Source organism: Dryobates pubescens, chromosome 7 (genome assembly GCF_014839835.1).
Source record: "Dryobates pubescens isolate bDryPub1 chromosome 7, bDryPub1.pri, whole genome shotgun sequence".
Taxonomy (NCBI): Eukaryota; Metazoa; Chordata; class Aves; order Piciformes; family Picidae; genus Dryobates; species Dryobates pubescens.
The window spans coordinates 4038747-4058776 of NC_071618.1; the positions used below are offsets into that span (position 1 = coordinate 4038747).

The window sequence follows — 20030 nt, forward strand, 5'->3', positions numbered from 1 at the left end:
GCCCCATCATGGTAGCGTGGCCTGGCCCAGGGACAGGGCGACATCCCCACGCACTACGGTGGCGATGCGAGGGAGGCGGGGTGGGGGGGGCACCATGACTCTGTGTGTGTATCTCCATTGTCCTTCCAGCTTCGCCCTCCCGGGGTGATTTTCCCCGTGGAGGGGCTCACTTTGCGCTGCCCTGCCTTCTTGCTCGCTGTCTTGCAGACCCCACTCAGTAGCCCCTTGTATTTCGCAGAAACACCCGGAACAGCACCCCGTGCTCACGCCTGTCGGAAGAAGCCTGTATGGGGTGTGAACGCCTCTTTACTCTGCCAAAGTAATTAAGCTTCCTGCATACAGTTTTGTCTTTCCCTTCTCCTCCAGCCCCATGCCGGCCTTTCGGGCAAACGGAGGAGATACGACAGCCCCCCTTCCCAAGTCTGCGGCGGACTGGTCTGTCCCCGAGAAGGAGCCGTGCAGGCCACGGCAGCGCTGCCGCGGGGCTCGCCCTGAGGTGGCCCCACGTCGGGGGCACCTTTTGTTCCCTCCGCGCTCGGAGGGGAGAAAGTTCAAGTTCTGGGAACCCTGCACCTTCGCCTGGCTTTGTGGGAGAAGCTGAAGAAGACCTGGTGGCATAGCCTGAGGTAGAGGGAGGTCTTAGGAGACAGACGCATCGATCCCAGATGCAGCCAAATCCATCCTCACAACGTGGGGATATGTGCGGTGATAAGAGAGTAAGCGAAAGAGGCAGTTTGAACCTAAAGCCCTTGCTCCAAAGCTTAAGATCTCCCTTGTCAAGCGTTGTCAAATGCTACTGGGCCGAAGAGAACGGAGAAGGGTGAAAACCAGAACATCAACATTACTGCAAATTTCAAAACACTCAAAATAGCTCTAAGAACCCCCAAGGACGCACCACTGGTTCTTTTGGGGGGGGACATACGGACTAGGGAAAACTGTTCTCGGAGGTGCTTGTGAAAAAACCCAGCGGGAGTTGCGGCTGCCTCTGGGGGCGAGCCGGGCGGCGCGGATGGGGGCTGCAGGCCGGTCTGCCGCCCCTCCCGCACCTGCAGCCTCCGGCTGCGATGGGGACCCTGCTGCTGCCGGCTCGGTTACACAGCTCCCTCCACCCTCCACTACCCCCGGGCTGTGTGAAGAGAAAATCCTCGACCAGATCCCCCTCCTGCCCCCGCCTGGGCCGCGCTCCCGCTGGGAGCCGCGGCGCCCGGGCAGGGGCCAGCCCCGGCGGCCCTTTATGCGCAGCGGTCAGCAGCCGGGTTGTGGGTTTGCAGCTGCATGCAAATAAATCCCCGGCAATAATCTAATGCGGGTGTGCTGCCCCAACGACAAAGTGCCGTCACAAACGGTAGTGCATTTTTTTCCCCCGAATACCTAGATCCCGCAGCCAGGGGAAACAAACAAAAATAAGGGGGGGACGGGGACTGTTTATCACGCATATTTCATCCAGCGCAGCCTGGTTTTGTGACGGAGAGTTGGGGATTGTTTCCTGCACCTCTGCCTGGAACACCATCACCACCCGCCCCAGCTGTAAAAACGGTTACACGGGTGCTGAGCAGGAACGAGGTGTCCTACCTGGCCTCTTGTTTCCACCTTATTTTTTTCAATTTCCACGTGGAAAATGCGTATCTTCCCTTAATTTTCATTTAATTACTGCTGTATGGATGGGAGGCGGGGGTGGGGGGAGTTAGTACACTACCGTCGCATGCAGCTAAAAGTTTCTTGTTTGTTTTACTACCATCCAAGCAAGGTCTTTTTGCACCTATAGGGAAGAGGCTTGTTTGTATTTTTGCTTGTTCGTCTGAGCAAAGTCAATGGAATTAAAAAAAAAAAAATTAAAGGGGAAAAAAAAGAAAGGATATAAGTGAGCGAATCTCTGAGAATATGCCTGACTGGGAGGGAAAAAAAAAAACACAAACAAAGCCACCACAAAAAAAAACCTGGCAAAACAAAACCAACCCAATTCTAGAGAGGGTGGGAGGAAGGGCAGTATCCTAATTTCCATTCTGAGGACTGCCATAAAATAATAACAATAATAACAATAATAATAATAATCACATTGAAGGCTGGGGCAGGGGAAGAGTTTTACTTTTGTGAAGTATAAGTCTCTAAGGAGAAGGAATCCTTCGTGACACTTGGTGTCCCCGGACAGGCTCGTCCCCAGGGGGATGCTGGGGGGCCTAGGAGCCGGCAGAGCGCGGTGCTCAGGCCGGGAGGGACCACAGGCTCTCCCTCCTATCCCTAACTTCTGGAGGCGGGTCGTTACCACTATGGAAAAGCCCATTTCCCTAACACTAGAAGGCCAGCTGGGTCCCCATCCTCTCCTCGCCAGCCCAACCCTCTCACCCCGCCGGAGGTGCGGTCAGTCCATGTGCGGACGCCAGCCAGTGCCCGATCTACCTGAGCCAGGGCCCGCTTTGCTTTCTTGTTTCACCCCGCGGGCAGGAGATGCTTCCTCGCAGCAGGACACAAACGGGCGGCCTTGCGACTGGCTGGTCATGCCTTGGGACTAGCCCCCGTCCTCCCCAGCCCGTCGCCCCTGGGGTCTTTCTCAGGTTTTTCTTAACTCTCTCAGTTCCCTTCCCTGGACTTGCCCTTTCCCAGCCTTCCTCACCGCCGTCCCAAGTGCCCAGGTCCCGCAGGCGGCGGGGCGGCCAGGGAGCAGCAGGGAGGGAGAAGGAACTATCTCCTTCGTGTCTCCTCTTTCTGCCTGTCCTCTCCAGCACGCACAGAGCCCAGCAACAGCTGCCGCTCCTCCCTCTCCCCCGCCAACCCCGGGTGAAGACTGCAGACGGGCCCTCTGGAAAGGCCTCGGCGCTCCGCGGAACACCCTTCATCCTCGCTGCCCACTGGTGCTTCTTCTTCTTCAATGATAACACAAAACCTCCGGACACCTCCAGAGGGGAATCTCCTTCTGGGACTATTCCTAAGCTCAGGAGTTCCTTAATGTTTGCAGCTTTCAGCAGGAGACGTTGCCTCTCGCATCTTTGTGCAGTTTTCACAACCCAAAAGGGAACTTCTGGGCTTTGTGCTGGGGGCCAGGAAGGACCCCTGGAGCTCACACCGCCCCCTCTTGCACCCCATACATAGCCTGCTTACCTCTGTCTTTGAAACTGTGTTTAAAATAGCAGCTGAAACACAATTAATTGTAAGTGATTAACATGGATTAGTTTGGCCTTTAAAGCACTTTAAGTCAATTCAGTAGCCATAATAATAATTAATTCATTAATAAGTACTATTGGTGCTTCATCACTAACGCCAAGAAAAGTTTCCTGAGAAGTACAGGTGGCAGGGAGTGTTAAAATGAAAACATTCGCATGCAACTTTTTTAACCAGAAGGGAAAGCACTTTGGTTATATTTGGAGACATGTGTCTCACACATTCCCCACCCCCTCCCTTTTATTTTTTTTTTTCCTTTTTTTTTTTTTTTCCCTTAAACTATGTAAGAATAAACATTACAGCTCTGGGCTTTTAATTTCTCCAGATGGAATCATAAAGTACCTAGTGGATTTTTATTTTTTTTTCCCCTACTATACAATTGAGGACACATGCCTGCTTTTCCCAAGGACCTAGAAGCAACTTAATTTGAAGGCATAACTACTGAACCACATTTTGAATAACACACTCAAACAAGTTCACTTTAAAAGGCAGGAAACCGCTAAGAGCACAGCACTAAAAGTTGCTCCTTCCCGCTGGAGCGGCAGTGGAAAGATCGTCCTCCTGGCCCTTCAGGTACACTTTGTCGCTTCGTATAAGTACAGAAACTTGTAAGTGGCATATAGATGGCGGGAGCTTATCCTAAGAGCTCGCATCCCTGGGGGGCTTCCCCCTCTCGCTGCAGACCTAAAAGACTGCTAGGGATCCCATCTCGACACGGCGGAGAAGCCCTCTGATACGCCGAGGACAGAAGTCTTCTCCCCCTTCCCCCCAAGGCTGAAGCGAGGGGTTCATTCATTCCCCTGGCGTTCCTCTCCGACCCTCACAGGCACACTTGGGCATCCAGCAAAGAGAAGGAGGGAGTCCCGAAATCCCACCGCTCAGCTCCCTTAGAGATACACGCATACTGAGGGAGTCAGGTTTTTGTTTTTGTTTTTGTTTTTTTTTCCCCTGTGATGGGAATGAACAAAAAACCATACTCATCTCCCTAACTAGACTCAGCCTCCCCCGACCCTTCCTCCCCAGCCCCTCCGGTTCTGACTTACATGTGTTTAGAGCAATGGCAAGGGGCTCCCAACTGGAGCCCTGGCAGAGGGCGCATTTAAAGTGTGGATGATTTACTTCCCTACAATTCAGGTCCCGCGTGTGAGCCTCCAGCCCCGCGTCAGCTGGGTACTGAAGACAAACGGCCTTAAATATGCATAAGGAACAGTTCGCTTTCTTAAAGGAGAACTTACCCCACTGGAAAGTTCACAGCCCGACGGCAAGCACGGGACGGGGCGGGGGGTGCGGGGGTGGGGTGGCCTTTGCGTCAGGACAGCCCTAACTTCTTTGCAAGGTGTTCATTTACAGTCTTCAGCGCAGGGCCTCGGAGGGCCACCCGACCGCCTCTCTGTTCGGGGACGGGTGGAGCAGTGCGGGCGAATAGCTCTCTGGCTCCAGGAACTGCGTTCCAGCGGGGCAGCGCTTTCATCCCGCATCCCCGACCCAGGGTCCCCCCTTTCTCGGCCAGGATGGGCGAAAAGCAAAGCCGGGCACTGAGTGCAGTCCCGCTCCGGCGGGTTCCTGCAATAGTCCCCGACCGGTTGCCCAAAATTTTGCGAGATCCCCTAAACCCGAAGAAAACGCGGGTCTCTAGGAAAAAAAAACCAAACCAAAACAAACCTCCAAAAGCCATGTAATGTGTGTTTGTGCGGAGGGAGTGTTAACGAAACAATCAGCCAACAGAGAGCACGCAGCCGGTGCAAATGCCCTGAGTTGCTTTTTGGAAAAGTAACGCGGGGGTACACCGGGAATCTGCGCGCCCGCTTCGCTGAGCTCCCGGGCGGGCACCGGCCGGTGGCAAGCCGTACCCCCGACTCCTGCAGGATCTTTCCCTGGAAGGTGCGCCGGCTCCTTCGAGCCCCCGCTCTCTCGCTCGCCTGCTCCCCGTCTTGCCCCGATGGACCACAGGGGCCCAGCCCGGGCGCCGGGGTACTGGACGCCCTGGGCGCTCCCCGCGGGGAAATGCCATCCCTCTGCCGGACCCTGCTCCTCCTCTGCCCCGGCCCTCCGCGTTTCGGACAATAAAAGGGTTACTTTTTAAAATTACGCCTCCTCCCCTGCAGCCTCTTCCCCCCCCCCCTCCCCCCGTGGTTGTAAGTCTGTAGCGCCATCTAATGGGAGGCGGCCGGGCCGAGAAGCTCCGCACCGCCCAGGGCGGGGCACGACCGGGGGTAGTACGGCCCAGCCCGGCCGCTGCTACCCAGCGGGCTTTGCCCCCACTGTCGGCTCCTCCCGATGCTCCCAACGCTCAGAAACGCCGAGATTCGGGTACCTCTTCCGTCCCTTTCTCCCTCACTTTTTATTTGCCTTTTTATTACATTGAAAAAAAATATCCTCCTCCCCCCCCCCCCCCCTTACTTATAAAAACCCAAACGCAAAAACCTCTTTTTTTTTTTTTTTAATAAAATGTTCTCTATTTTTTCTACTCTCATTTTAAAATATTTTTCCCCTCCTTCGTAAATCTTTATTTTCTCCTCCCCCCCCCTCCTTTTTAATTTTCTTCTTTTTTTTTTTAAAGCACCTCTGTCCTAGGCAAAGCAGAGGCCAGCCGCAGGGCACGCTGATTTCTTTAATGGCAGGTTCAGTAGCACAGGCTGCAGAGTGCAGAGGGGCATGTAGGATACAGTGGCCCGCGGGAGCAGGTCTGTGGGGAGTGTGTCTTGGGTGGAGATCGCTCTTGGGAATGTGGTGGTGCCCGTGGTAGAAGGAAGGGTTTCGATCCTCTACATAAAAGCTGCCCTGAAGGTGCTTTTTAATCTGGCCAAGGGTGTTCCCCCAGGAGCTTCCCCTAGCCTCTGCATTTTAACTGATTTGTTTTGTTTTGTTTAATGGCACTGTAGGTGTGAAGATCCAGTAGAACTACCCCCCCCCCCCCCCCCTTTTTTTTTAAAAAAAATTATTTTTGTTTCTTTTTTTGCAGGGGATGGGGGCAGGAGGAGGAATGAATGCATCTCAGCAAGGCCAGAGTTGAGGCTGGGTGAGAGAAGGCCCTCTTAGTCCAGCATATTTGACTTCTTTCCCTTTTCTGGGAGGTCAGGGAGGTGCCTGGGGAGGTGGTGGAGTCGCCATCACTGGAGGTTTTCAGGAGGAGACTTGATGGGGTGCTTGGTGCCGTGGGTTAGTTGTTTGGGTGGTGTTGGATTGGTTGATGGGTTGGATGCAATGATCTTGAAGGTCTCTTCCAACCTGGTTTATTCTATGTATGTATTCTATGTATGTATGTTCCACATGCTGCATCTTACAAGTGACTAAAGCCTCCATTTCTGCTGCTTCTTTGGTGTCCTGGGAAGCTCTCTGTTCTCAAAACTTTTGAGCATATGCTAATTTTTAAGGTTAAATTATGATGATATTTTTTTTTCCATGGCACTGCAGCTATGCCTGTGCTTGCAGCCAGAGTAACACTTAATTTGGAAGGCAGTTGACCCAGTCACCCCCTTTGTTTGAGGAACCTAGATTAGAAGCCTGCTCACCCAAGGCCCGTGACATGTGCAATAAAAAGAAACAGAGACTCCATGGGACAAGTTTGGGCTCACGTAAAATTTCAGTTGGTCTCCAGAGGGGCCTGCTTCTATGGCTCTTACCACCTCTAAGGGCTCCAGGTAGAATTACAGAATACAGACCCTTCTGCTGAACCAGGATAAATTCTTCTTCTGCTTCTATATTTCTGTTACAGATACAGAATATGAGCTACATTTTCATACACACATGACAATTTTGCTGTGTTTACCTAGGTCTTCAGTACATGTATGCTGGCAGGGAGTCCCAAAAAAGCACAGAATTTTTTCTGTCCATTCCTCTAGTCATAAAATGGTAGTGTATCCTTTGGCCAGCAACAACTGTATTCAAATCAACCACTGAAATGGTATATATTGTTCAGCCCCAGTTTGTCCATCCAGTGCCCTTGGATATCACTTCTATGGGTGGCAAATTGTATGGCTGGGTTACATTAGGCAAGGTGGTTTTGGCAGATTAGGTACCTAAGTATCACTGACATTTATTGACTCTGAAGTTTACCACTGCTAAGGCATTTAAGGCCCAGCCCAAGCTGAGGGTTTAGACTCTGAACTCCTGTGTGAGGTCCTGACTTCCTCCAGTCACCAACAAGGGGATAAAATCTTAAACAAGAGTTACAGGTCTAAACCCTTTGTTGTATGTGGACCTTAGTCTTAAAGCCCATACTAAAATATTTACATTCTAAATTTTGATGTAACATCTGAAACACCTGTGATGGGTTCCACATGACTTGGAAATGGGATTTGCCCCCCTAGGTTGCCTATGCCTTCTGAAGAGAACAACTAAATACGCTGAAAAACCTGCATCTTGAAATTTAACTCTGTAGTCAGTTTCCTTACAGTCAGAAACAGACTTTTTAGGTTTTCTTTCATTCTTTATAATATGGAGCAAAAACTTCCTACACACCAGAAGGAATCTGAAGTGCAAGGTGACCAGGACTTTCTCCTTTCTGATTGGGCTGCACCACAGGCTGCTAACATAAATTAGACAATTATGCATCAGTAACAACTGCTCAATCAATTCTTTGCTGCTTGGTCAAATTTTATTGGCTTTTGCATTTTCAGAGGTGAAAGTGTGATTTGTAATCCCTGTCCTGTGTAATCTTCTGACACCTTATGAGCACTAATAATTAAAATAACACACTATTATTCCAGTATCAAAATAAGGCATGTAAATATGAACTGAACTTCACACAACAAAAATAAGATAGAATGCTTTTACTGAAGTGGCTTTATAAACAAGAAATTGTAATGTGTATACCCACAGAGAGAAACTGTTTTTCATTCTCGAGGCTGGGAATGCTCATCTTGTTGAGTAATTAGAAGAAAGCAATTTCCATCTACACTGAAATAAGAATGCATTTTTGAGTGTATGGACAATAGACAGCCTCTGCTACTCAGGCCAGGATATCTCAGAATAGGCATGAAAAATCAGACATACTCCAGTTCAGTAGCCAGCTATGAAGAAATAGGCTAAGGAGGTTTATGGCTATATCCAGTGAAGGATTTACAGGTCTTAAAATTTAGTTGCCTCAGTACTTAAATTTCAAGTGCCTTACCCTGAGATTGGGATCCCTGATGTTGTGTTTGGCACTGTGGTTCACTATACTGTGAATGGAGAAGGTGTGTACAGACAAATCTTTTGTGCCTTGTCCAAAGCCATACCGTTTAGCAAAGGACAGGAGCAGCAGAGAAGCCCAGGCTTGTGGTTACATTGGGAAATGTGAATTACTGTTTTTAATTGAGAGAATATTTTAAACTAAGACAGAAAAGTTTTTTTTTCCAACTTCTGTGTGAAGAGTGATAGAAGGATAGTTGCCCAATGTCTTTCAGATGGAGGATTCCCCATGTTGTTCTTCAGTCACCCCACAAAGTGTAGAGTCCAGAAAGATGGCAGATGGCACATTTTGCTGCCGTAACTTTCAGCTCAGGAAACTTCCAACTCTTTATATTGATGAGGGAGAGCTACTTTTAGCTCTACAGTAGCAGATATTTGTTTCTATCTGGTGAGAAATAACAATTGCAATTTGATGTAAAACACAACACCTATTTTCTTTCATTATAATCTAGAGTACCTTGGGGGTTTTGTTATAATTTAAAGAAGTTAATCTTTGGCTTTGAAATTATTCCAGCATTGTGAGTTTTCTCATACTTGAAAGATGAGAAGAGCTCCTGGAACTAACTAAAAGCAATGCATTTTGCAGGTCAGTCCCAGGAGGGCTGTAGGCAGGATCAGCTGTGGCAAGTCAAAGCTACCTTTCCTAGTGCAACTCACAGATAGCCCATCCTAAGCTTTTGATCCTGAACTTGCTGAAGTTCGGGTGGAAGAGGTTTCTAGTCATCCAAAGTCCTTTTTGCTGAGCTGTAGGTGAATTATATGTTGGGTTCATTTGTTTCTGGGTTTTTTTTTGTTGGTTTTTTTTTGGTGTTGGTGGTTTTTTGTTTGTTTGTTTTTTTTCTGGAGGAGGTTGGTTCTGATCAGCTGAAAAACCCCTGTCAGCCCCAAAAGCTTCTTTCATCTTTCATCCTTTTCCACTATAGAAAGGTAAGGGACCAAATTCTTTTGTGTTTTTTTCCAGTAAAGCAAGAAGCACGTGAATTCCTTTGTACAAAATTGCAGCAGTTTCATCCACATAAAGGCATTTAATTAAAATTGGAGTCGTTTTAAGAAGTGCTAGGGAGTAAGTAGACTCAGTGGGTTCTTGGTCCCTCTGTAATTCACGACACCTTCATGTTGATGCCAATATTTTGACTTGGCCGAATGTCTTTAATATTTGGGTTTAAAACTTTTGGCCCATGTGTTCTGTTTCCTCAGGGCCCTCTAATTTTTAACTTTTACCATAGAAAAATCTTAATGTTTTCAAGGTTCCACCTTGCTAGCAATATGGTTTGAATCAGATACACTGCACAGAGACTATTTTGATTTTTAAAAAGAACAACCTTCTGGTTTTATTTCTGCAGGTATGAATAAAAATCTGAGAGATCCTGTGTTTAGAGCCTGCCTTCTCTTGATAGCAGACAGCATGAGCACTGTGATACGGATCAGTGATACAACATGTTTTCCTTCATTAGAAACACAACCTAGACATTAAAAACAGCCTGCTGAAGAATCATATTCATTTAGTAATCATGTAATTTCACAATCAAGGGGTTACTATCCTTCCCCCTGCCCCATCCCCCCTTTATGGCTGCCCATTTATGGAGAACATCTGATACCAATAAGTTTATGATACCTACTTCTAAAAGCAATGTCTGCATTTCAAATGCGGCTTTAGCAGTTGAGTTATCAGATCCAGCACTGACTGCAGATGGGATTTATCTTTGTTAACTTCAGCCATACACTGGTTAATGTGTAGGCCAAGTCTAGGCTCCCTCTGTATTCAGTAGAGAAAGACGGAGATTCATGCCAGCTAGCTTGAGCACCCATTGAAGGGAGGGATGAGCTGCCTTTTGCGTTTGCCTGCATCACTCAGTTTATTATAGCAGGAAGCCAAGCAGCTAGCTCAGTTATAGCATACCTGACCAGATGGATGAAGTTAGGGTAGATGGATACTGTCCTGCCTGCCTGCAGGCAGTGCAGACAAGGACAAGCTGCATTCAGCACAATCTCAGGACTCAGGATTAGTCAAGATAAGCTGTTGCTACTGAGTGCGAACGCATTTTGCTCATATCAAACAAAATCTTTTATAAAGGGGGCCTGACTTTTACTGTAGCCAGTGGCAAAATGAGCAGGAAACATGACACCAATTCATAGCTCATTTGATCAATTTACAATCATGCCAACTGAAATGTGGTTTTACTTTGGCACCCCTTTATTTGGCATCCGGGCTGTGGTGCTTCTCTGAGGTATGAGGTCTTCTAGTTTTTCTTCATGACAGGATGAGTTGGACCCTCCCTTTTGTTCAGATATTTCCTGCATAATCATTTAAGTCTAGAAGTTAGGAATTAAAGGAAATGCCAAATAGCATTAGGTCATAAAAAACAAAACAAAGAGCTCCAAAAAAACCAAAAAGAAAACATGTCAGAACTTAATGTAAGAATATCTTCTCATGTAGTTGTACTAGAGTGAAATACACTCATTTACTGAGTGCTGGCACATATAGCTTATATAGAGTTAGATTTACGCAGCAATAAACTTGAAACTTTCTCTCTCTACCCCATTAGTGACACCTGATGAACTGGGATGTATGGAGGCAGGGGACATGCTGTGCTGGGCTGTGGTGGGAGAGACATACATAGCCCAAAGCCATTTCTTGTGTGTTTTGCTCCAAGGATTTTTGTGTCAGCTGGAGAGAAGTGGTGGTGAGATCAATCACATCTATCCTGGAAGGTCATTAGCCTGATACAGCTTGCAGTGCTGGAGTGGAGAAAAGCAAGTTGCTGGTACCACAGTGCAAGACTAGGGCTGGGCAGGTGAGTCTCAAAAGTAGTGCATAGTATAAGCAATGGCTGATTAACAGTGGCAGATGCAAAAAAGTAACAAAGAAGTAGTTTCTTCAGGAAGAACATGTTTTGGGAAACCCTGTCACCTTTATTGAAAATTTCACTCCAAGGACCTCTATGGAAAAGCAGCAGAAGCAGATGGACCCTGTGGACAGAGGAGAAAATATCCACCTGCTCAGTTTTAAGAACTCCATAATATATTAAGTATGAATTCCATTTTTTCCTCTTTCACCATTCAAACTCCTGAATACTGATAAAACTTGAAAAGTTTTTTTGCAAGACTCAAGTCTTTCTTTTTCAGTTTGTGTTTAGCAAACTAGCAAAAGTTTAGGTTTGAGAAGCAGCTGAAAGGTTTATCAAACATTGAAGGATGTCTGCAGTCTTCTCTCATCAGACAAACCTCTCCTTTTAATCTCTCCCTCAGATATTCAGACACATTAGGTCACCATATTAGAAAAGGCTACTTGGAATAGCAATACCTCCTCTTATCACAAACACATGGATTTACTTTCAATGGTGTGTCAAATTCAGTCATAAAAGCCATTAGATTCTTGGTGCTCACTCCCTCCTGCAGCAAGACTGATGACTAGCAGCTAGGAAATATTTCCTAATTTGCTGATTTCCTGTGGCCAGCTTCTATCCTCTTAGTCCTCAGCCCCCTCTGCCCCAGCACTCCCTTCACTGCCCACAGCACCATCCCTGCAGCCACCTCACAGCCGGGCAAGCCAAAAGCACCTCATGCTGGAACCAAATCCTTGTGGACCTCAAGGTCGGGGAGAAGCTACAAAAACCCCAGAGTAGGTAACATCAGCTTAGCCCAAGAGTGAGTCTGAGACCCCACCTGCAGTGCTGGGGCCAGCTCTGGAGTCCTCAGCACAGGTATGGACCTGTTGGAGCAGGGCCAAAGAGGCCACAGCAATGATAGCAGGACTGGAAGCCCTCTGCTTTGAAACCAGGCTGGGAGAGTGGAGCTTGTTCAGCCTGGAGAAGAGAAGGCAATAGGGAGACATTCTGGTGGCCTTTCAGGACTTCAAGGGGCCATAAGAAAATTGCTAACACATTTTTGGTAAGGGCCTGTTGTGCCAGGACAAGGGGTGATGGGTTGAACTATAAGAGGGAGACTCAGACTGGGGAGAAGGAAGAACTGTTTGACACTGAGGGTGGTGAAACACTGGCCCAGGTTGCCCAGAGAGGTGGGAGATGCCCCATCCCTGAAACCATTCCAGGTGAGGTTTGTTTGGGCTCTGGGCAACCTGCAGTAGTTGCAGATATTCCTGCTGACTGAAGGGAGCTTGGACTAGATGACCTTTAAAGGTCCCTTCCATACCAAACCACTCTGTGATTCTGTGATTCTCTGCTGCTGCTGCTTCTCATCCCCCACCCCCCCCCTCCTTTCCGCCCCATCTTAACAAGCCAAGATATTCAGGCATCTTCTTGTTTCCTCTTGGTCAGGTTAGCCATGTTTCAGCACAGTGCTTCCAGCTGAAATGGAGCTTTCCTTTCCTGCCCACAAGTGCTCAGAGCTGCAAACAAGGTCTCATCAGGTTTTGTGCTAAAGCATTAACAGTTTCTGATCTCTGTCTCAGTGGATTTTAGTTACTTGTTTTGAAAGCTGGGTTGTACTGCAGCATGTAGGCCTTTGACACCGTCCCCCACGGTAAACTGCTGGCTAAGCTGTCAGCTCGTGGTTTGGACCGCAACACTCTGTGCTGGGTTAGGAACTGGCTGGAGGGCTGAGCCCAGAGAGTGGTGGTGAATGGTGCCACAGCCAGCTGGCAGCCAGTCACCAGTGGTGTGCCCCAGGGATCAGTGCTGGGCCCCATGCTCTTTAACATCTTATTGATGATATGGATGAGGGGGTTGAGTCAGTCATCAGCAAGTTTGCAGATGACACCAAGTTGGGAACAGATGTTAGTCAGTTAGAGGGTAGAAAGGCTCTGCAGAGGGACCTCGACCGACTGGACAGATGGGCAGAGTCCAATGGGATGGCATTTAACAAGTCCAAGTGCCGGGTGCTGCACTTTGGCCACGGCAACCCCATGCAGAGCTACAGGCTGGGGTCAGAGTGGCTGGAGAGCTGCCAAACAGAGGGGGACCTGGGGGTGCTGATTGACACCCGCCTAAACATGAGCCAGCAGTGTGCCCAGGTGGCCAAGAGGGCCAATGGCATCCTGGCCTGTATTAGGAATAGTGTGGCCAGCAGGAGCAGGGAGGTCATTGTGCCCCTGGACTCTGCATTGGTTAGGCCACACCTTGAGTACTGTGTCCAGTTCTGGGTTTAGGAAGGACATTGAGACACTTGAACGTGTCCAGAGAAGGGCAACAAGGCTGGGGAGAGGCCTTGAGCACAAGCCCTATGAGGAGAGGCTGAGGGAGCTGGGATTGTTTAGCCTGGAGAAGAGAAGGATCAGGGGTGACTTCATTGCCCTCTACAACTACCTGAAAGGTGGTTGTAGACAGGAAGGGGTTGGTCTCTTCTCCCAGGCAACCATCACCAGAACAAGGGGACACAGTCTCAAGCTGTGCCAGGGGAGGTTTAGACTCGAGGTGAGGAAAAAGTTCTTCACTGAGCGAGTAATTCGTCATTGGAATGGGCTGCCCAGGGAGGTGGTGGAGTCGCCGTCCCTGGAGGTGTTCAAGGGGAGATTGGACGTGGCACTTGGTGCCATGGTCTAGTTGTGAGGTCTGTTGGGACAGGTTGGACTTGATGATCCTTGGGGTCTCTTCCAACCTTGGTTATACTGTGATACTATGGGGTTCACCTTGGATAGTGTAGGCATAGTGTTTCTGCTCTCTAAGCAACTAAGTGAAACTGTACTGCTAATCCTTACTTTGCATTTAATGGTTGGGTGTTTTTTGTAAATCTTTACCTGCTTTCAGTCTGGATATGCACTTTTTTTTTCACCAACACCTCTCAATATTGTGTCATCAAAAATATCAAAGTCTGCACTTAAGTCACGTAATTTATGAAAATATTAAACAAGATTGGTCCCAACACTTAGTTTGAAGAACTCTCTAAATTGCTTCTCTCCAGCCTTGCAATGTTTTTTGTTTTGTTTTGTTTGTTGTTTTTTTTTCCCAGTGGTGTCTGTATGCTATGAGCCAAGTCCTTGTTACACACAGTTATTCTGTAGTGTTCCAGCTAACAAATAATGTCTTCTACTACTGTGTCAAATACTGTAATGAAATTTAAATAGACAGTATTTACCCTAATCTCTCTATGTAGGATATCATCTCATTCAAAAAATCTTAGAAGAACTTTGGTCTGGTATTTCCTGTCACATTTTAGTCTGTTCTCTGGTTAACACCTGTTCTTCTTCTAAAAAACATAAGCTAATGCACTAGTACTTCTGTTGAAGAGGTTATGCAACCAGGCTTTCTCTGTTGCCTGTTAATGCAGATTCCCCAAACTTTTAGTTGCTCAGACCTGTAGAAGCTCCAAGCCTCTTTCACATTTTAATGCCTGGACTCTAATCCATCTGACTTTACTAATCAGTTCCAGGAGTTTACCAAACTTTGCCTTTTGAAATGCAAAAGCTTATTAACAGACTCATTTATCTGTTCCATTTAATTAGGAAGTGTCAGTTCCTGACCGCTTAAGCCAAGGCAATTTTTTGCTGAAGTCATCAATTACCAACCCCAGTTCTCAGTCAGCATCACTTTTTACTGTTTCTGTGAAAATTTGATTAAGAAATTTGCTGACTACTACATCTAGAAGTATTTGGATTCTGTCATCATTACACAATAGTAAGGGCTGGAAAGAACCTCTGGGGATCATCTAGTTCACTTCCTGTACTAAAGCAGGCTCATCTAGATCAGGCTGCACAGGAATGTGTCTAGGTGGGTTTTAAAAGTCTTGAGAGAAGGAGATTCCACAAGCTCTCAAGGCAGACTATTCCAGTGCTCTGTCTCACATTTGCTCTTTGACCCATATTTGGGAAGGTAAATGAGAAGGTAAAATTTTCCTGCATGACACAAACCCAGCAAAACCTGTCTCTCTAATGGCATTACCATTGACTTTACCCATAACCAGAGCCAAATGAGAGGGCTTGCATTTTCCAAGAACCCTTTTACCAGCCTTCCCCAACGGGATTGTAACTGGAACAAATGCTGCTTTTTGCATGCTATCCCTTCTGCACATCTTCCTTTGCAGTGTTTTGTGTCCTTAATGCACAGTTCTCTGCCATCACCTTCACCTTTATCTCTGTCTTTCTGAATAATACATATGCTTCCAGACCAGTGTTCCAGCCATGATTGCAATTCTGTTTTGTTACCGGTGTATACCTGTTCTGCCTAGTGTCCTGCCAGCTTAGTTCATGCTCTTTCCTTTTTTAGTACCAATATTTTTGTTAAATATTTCTGTACCCCATACCACAGCTTTGTTCAGACCTGCTCCTGACAGGCACTGTATTGCTGACTTGGAAGCAGTTCTCATCACAGTTTTCACTTTCTATCTTCCTATTCCTGACTATTCTGATCACTGAAATTTCTTTATTCTTTGGCATACCCTCGTGTACCTAGGCTTTCTCCTCTGGTGTTCCACAAGCGTGTGGAGATTATTCAAGTCTTTGACTCTGTACTCTTCATTTCTTAGTTCAAAGCTCTGCTTATCAGTTCTGCCAGACTTGCTTCCAGAAGGCTATTTCCACAGTTGCTCAGATGGAGCCTGTCCTTCAAAAAAGATCTTTCAGTAAACACATCCCAATGGTCAAATACTGCTGGTCCTTTGGCTATCTGTTGATCCCCCTCAAAGCACCTTTTTCTTGTTGGTTTTTTTTTTTGCCTAGTTTTTATTTCACATAGCACTAGGAAATGCTAGAACACAGAGTGCTTTTAAAATAAACAAAATGAAAAAATGGTAATGACATTTGCCACAAATCTTTGGTAATACAGTTCTAAATGCAAATTTCCTCATGCCAGCAGCCAACCCAGAGAGGCAACTGAGACACAGCTAGAACCAGCAGTGAGTATTCTGCTCCCACCCTCAGGATTTTCTGTCTGCGTAGAGTTTTGCCAGCCTTTGCTGTGTCAGTCAGAAGCATGAAAACAATTGCCTGATGTAGACAGAACAATGGGGTGTGTGGGGGGAAAGTATTTTTTTGGTTTATTATTTTGTTCATCAAAATGGTTCCAATGAGGTGGCTCTGCTGGTATTCTATTAGTGTAGCTTTGCTGGCAAGCCCTTTCACATGTGCTGAACAAGGTCTAATGGAATAGTGGAGAGCAGGGACTACACTGTGTCTGTTCTGCTTTGGAGGGTGATTCAGTGGGGTGACTTTAGGGCCACACCAGTTATGGGTAGAAATGAATGTTATGTGAGAATGGGCAGGAAAAGCCCTCATAAAACTGCAAAAGGCTACAGTGGATGCCCTTGTGAATATTCTCTGAACAGAGAACTTGCTCATGAATCAGTGTTTCTGAGCCATGACCTCAACAAAAGCTTAGCAGACATTTGTGGTAAAATGATACTTTGATCATGTTAAGCTATAAAAACTACCTAGAATATTAATGACTTCATAACAATGGCAAATATGTAAGAAAAAACATGCTTAATTGTAGGTGAACCTGAAGAAGTAAGGAAGTCACTTGATCAGCAAAGATAAAATGCATCCACAGTTTGCTTCTCCTCTTATCTCTTTTTCTTCCTCTTTTTCTTCCATACTTTATTCCACTCCCTTCCCCTTCTCTCTTTTCCTCTTCCCTCCCCTCCCACAGTTGTTGAATAACTACAGTCAGCATAGGAATGGACTTGGAAAGACTTCAGAAAGTTGGCCATTAACCACATTTCTGTCAACTATTTATATGTACACAGAGACCACCCTGCTTAAAGGTATCTGAGAAACACATTTCAATCAGGGTGTTGGCTCCCAGGGTTGCAGCTGGTGGGCTATGTGGTCAACCAGGTGATGTGCTGGCTTTTTCTTCTCTTGCCTGCCTGAAGGGAGGCTCTGAGAAGCTGCTCTGGGAAGCTGCAGTCTGCTTCCCTTTGTCCCACTCCCCCTCTCTCTCCACCCTCTTCCTTGTTTTCTGCTGCTCAACAACTGTGCAGTTAGCCAAAGAGTGAATACCAGAATGAAAATCAGAGGCTGAGTCTCTTTGTCTTCAAGTTAGGGTTAAACATGTTCCTACAGCTTGATGGAGCCCATTTCTTAGGGGTGAGTCTGAAATTTCAAGGTGAAGGATTTTGGTCTTCTGAATTTTTCCCTGGACAAAACATAAGCTATTCATTATTTCTACCTTCAAAGGCTGAGGGGAAGAATTCCAGAAGAAAAAAAAAAGTCCAGCTACCCATATCAAATACAAAGATACCACCTCTGGCTCAGCTTGTTCTCTAGTCACTAGAAGCTAGGAGGGTGTATTGGAGAACAACGGCTGAATTTTTTGGCTTTGTATTTTTTCCTAAACATCTGCTATTAGCCATCATGAGAGGGCAGAATCTAAAGGGATGTTGGTATGATCCAGAATGTCCATTCTCATATTTTGATATGATATTCTGATAATTTGGCCTTACACAGCTTCAGGAAGCCAAGCCATGGTCTGGGCAAAAGGGCCAGTGGTTCAAACATTGTTGTCAGAGTCCATTCACTAGTATTTTGGAATAAGCACATAATAAAAGTGATGAAGAATCCACCCTTCAGCTTGGCTGTTTGCAGCAAATATTACAAGAGTATTAAACTAAACAATGGCTTGTACTCATCTGGCCCTCCAGATGTTTTCTATGACTCTTATTTTCTGTCAATCAGTTAACTATGGTTTTTGCTTTCCTTAGCAACGTATTTCCAAATCACAATCAAAGAAACTAACGGCAAATAATGAGGGCTAGATTGTGTTTGATTGCTGCTAGTTGCTCATGGGAAAGGAAACTGCAAGAAGTGCTGCCAATCCTTCACACTGGTAGACTAGCCAGGAAAGATTCCAGCTCCCCTGACTGCCCCCCTAGCATGCTCCACACCAAACGGCTCTGCAGCAGTTGTGTCTGACAGGGAGACACTATGGCTAGGGATGGAGGCGGATGTGCAACTGATTGCTTTCTGGGACAGGAGATACAAGAATATTTTATTTCTCTTTTCACTCAGTCCTTTTTAAAAGCCTCCCCAATTCAGCCATAGATGCAGCAGGCTGCAGTCATTTAGAGTTTAGCAGTGGGTGTTTTAAGCCTGGCTCCACAAGGAAGCACAGTTCATTTAATTGCAATATGTTTGTGCTTGTGCACATGGTTGTCTAATAACGTTTGAACCCACTGGCCAATTGTAGCTGAACCTGGAAGAAAGGTAGAAGTTTCAGAGATAAGCAGAGATAAGTTTGTAAGTTTTAGTGAAAACAGAAAGCTGAGGAGCTTTCCTACAAACAGAAAGGCTGCAGCCCACGCTCAGTTGTTGTTTGACACGGAGTGAATCCACCTGGGAGAGAGACTGGATGTATTTGAAGGAAAGCTTCAGTCAGAGCTTATACCTTATTAGATATAAGGGAATCTATTCTGCAGCCAAGGCTTCTCTCCCCTATGGTTTCTCCAGTGTCTGATAAGGGCAGAATTCACACTGCAGCAATAGTATAATTCATTTAAAATGTCAGTCAGCCATGAAACACTAACTCCATTGGAAACTAGGCTTTTGGAATAATTCTGGTATTCATGGAAATACTTGTTTCCTCATATACTGCAAAGCTCCAGGAGGAATTATGGGTGTTTCTCCATTGCTTCCATTCGCCAAGCTAGCTCTCTTGGAGCTGTTTCTGCCCAGCAGTACACTTGCTGGGTCTTTCTAATGCCAGCTGCCTCTAGAGGTTTCAGAGAGGAAAGCTATATTTCACTTCTTGCCTCAGAGACAGGCTCATCAGGCATAACTTGTCTGAAGAAACTCTCTGATTCACAAAGGAGCTCCCCGTTCTCTTTTAGGCACTTAAAACAACAACAACAACAACCAAAAAAAGCCAGCATTCTCAATGGCTTCTTGGCCAGAAAGAACTGCTGGCTGCTGAGCACTTGTGGAAAAATACTCTACTGAGAAGTGTAAATGGGAATGGAATCTTTCCGAAAATCTGGATCCAACTGGGGACCATCGACACTTACAGATTTGGCCTTCAATGCTTTTGAAATACTTAGCTCCTAAATGAGCAAAATCAGAAGTGACTTTTTAAAAGCCTCCAGACTTCATTCCACCTTTATTCCCAGGTAGCAGTGAAAATACTGGTGGTGTTGATGTCAAGCACTAGGCTCCAACCAGGAAAAAATCCCCAAAGGACACATTTCAGTGTGCTGTGTAGTCAGATTTCCTCTAGATACTGTTTTAATAACAAACTCATCAGGAAATTCCTCAATTATTTGTATTGTCTTCCCATGTTAAAGAGAGAATGTTATTTCTTAATTTCAATATTATTATCATTATTATTATTATTGAATAGGGATAGCTATTCCCTGTAGAATGAACAGATTCTTCTGGTCCATGCAGGGACTGACATTATTTCTGGCTGCTACATTTCCCTGGGAATGAATGCTAATATCATAACAGGTATTTGACAGCTTGGGGAGGGTTGGGGGGGGGCAGTAGAGAAAAGGAGGAAGACGAGAGAAGGAAGAGAGACATATAAAGTGTGACAGTTTGGGCTGTGCAGTTAAAAAAATTCTGAGCAAATCTACAGTTGGGTGTAAAAAGGAAAACAAAGATTGATTCTAAACAAATTTCATTGATCAGATGTGAGATGCACCACAGCAATATCTCTCACATTCCTTTCTCTAAGTTTCACTCCATCTTTTGTCTTTCTCCTGGCATGCACGTTGTCCTGGACAGAGAGAGCAAACCCTGAGATAAGCACTGCTGACTTACTAACAACACTTTGAGCTAACTGAAATTCCCCTAACATTTTTCTCCTTTTCTCTTC

General features: G+C 46.2%; 1 pseudogene; it reads left to right on the forward strand.

The window, feature by feature from the left end:
- Positions 1-5312: 5312 nt before the first annotated feature.
- LOC104310052 (F-box only protein 15-like) overlaps positions 5313-20030 on the forward strand; it is a 73951-nt pseudogene continuing 59233 nt past the window's right edge.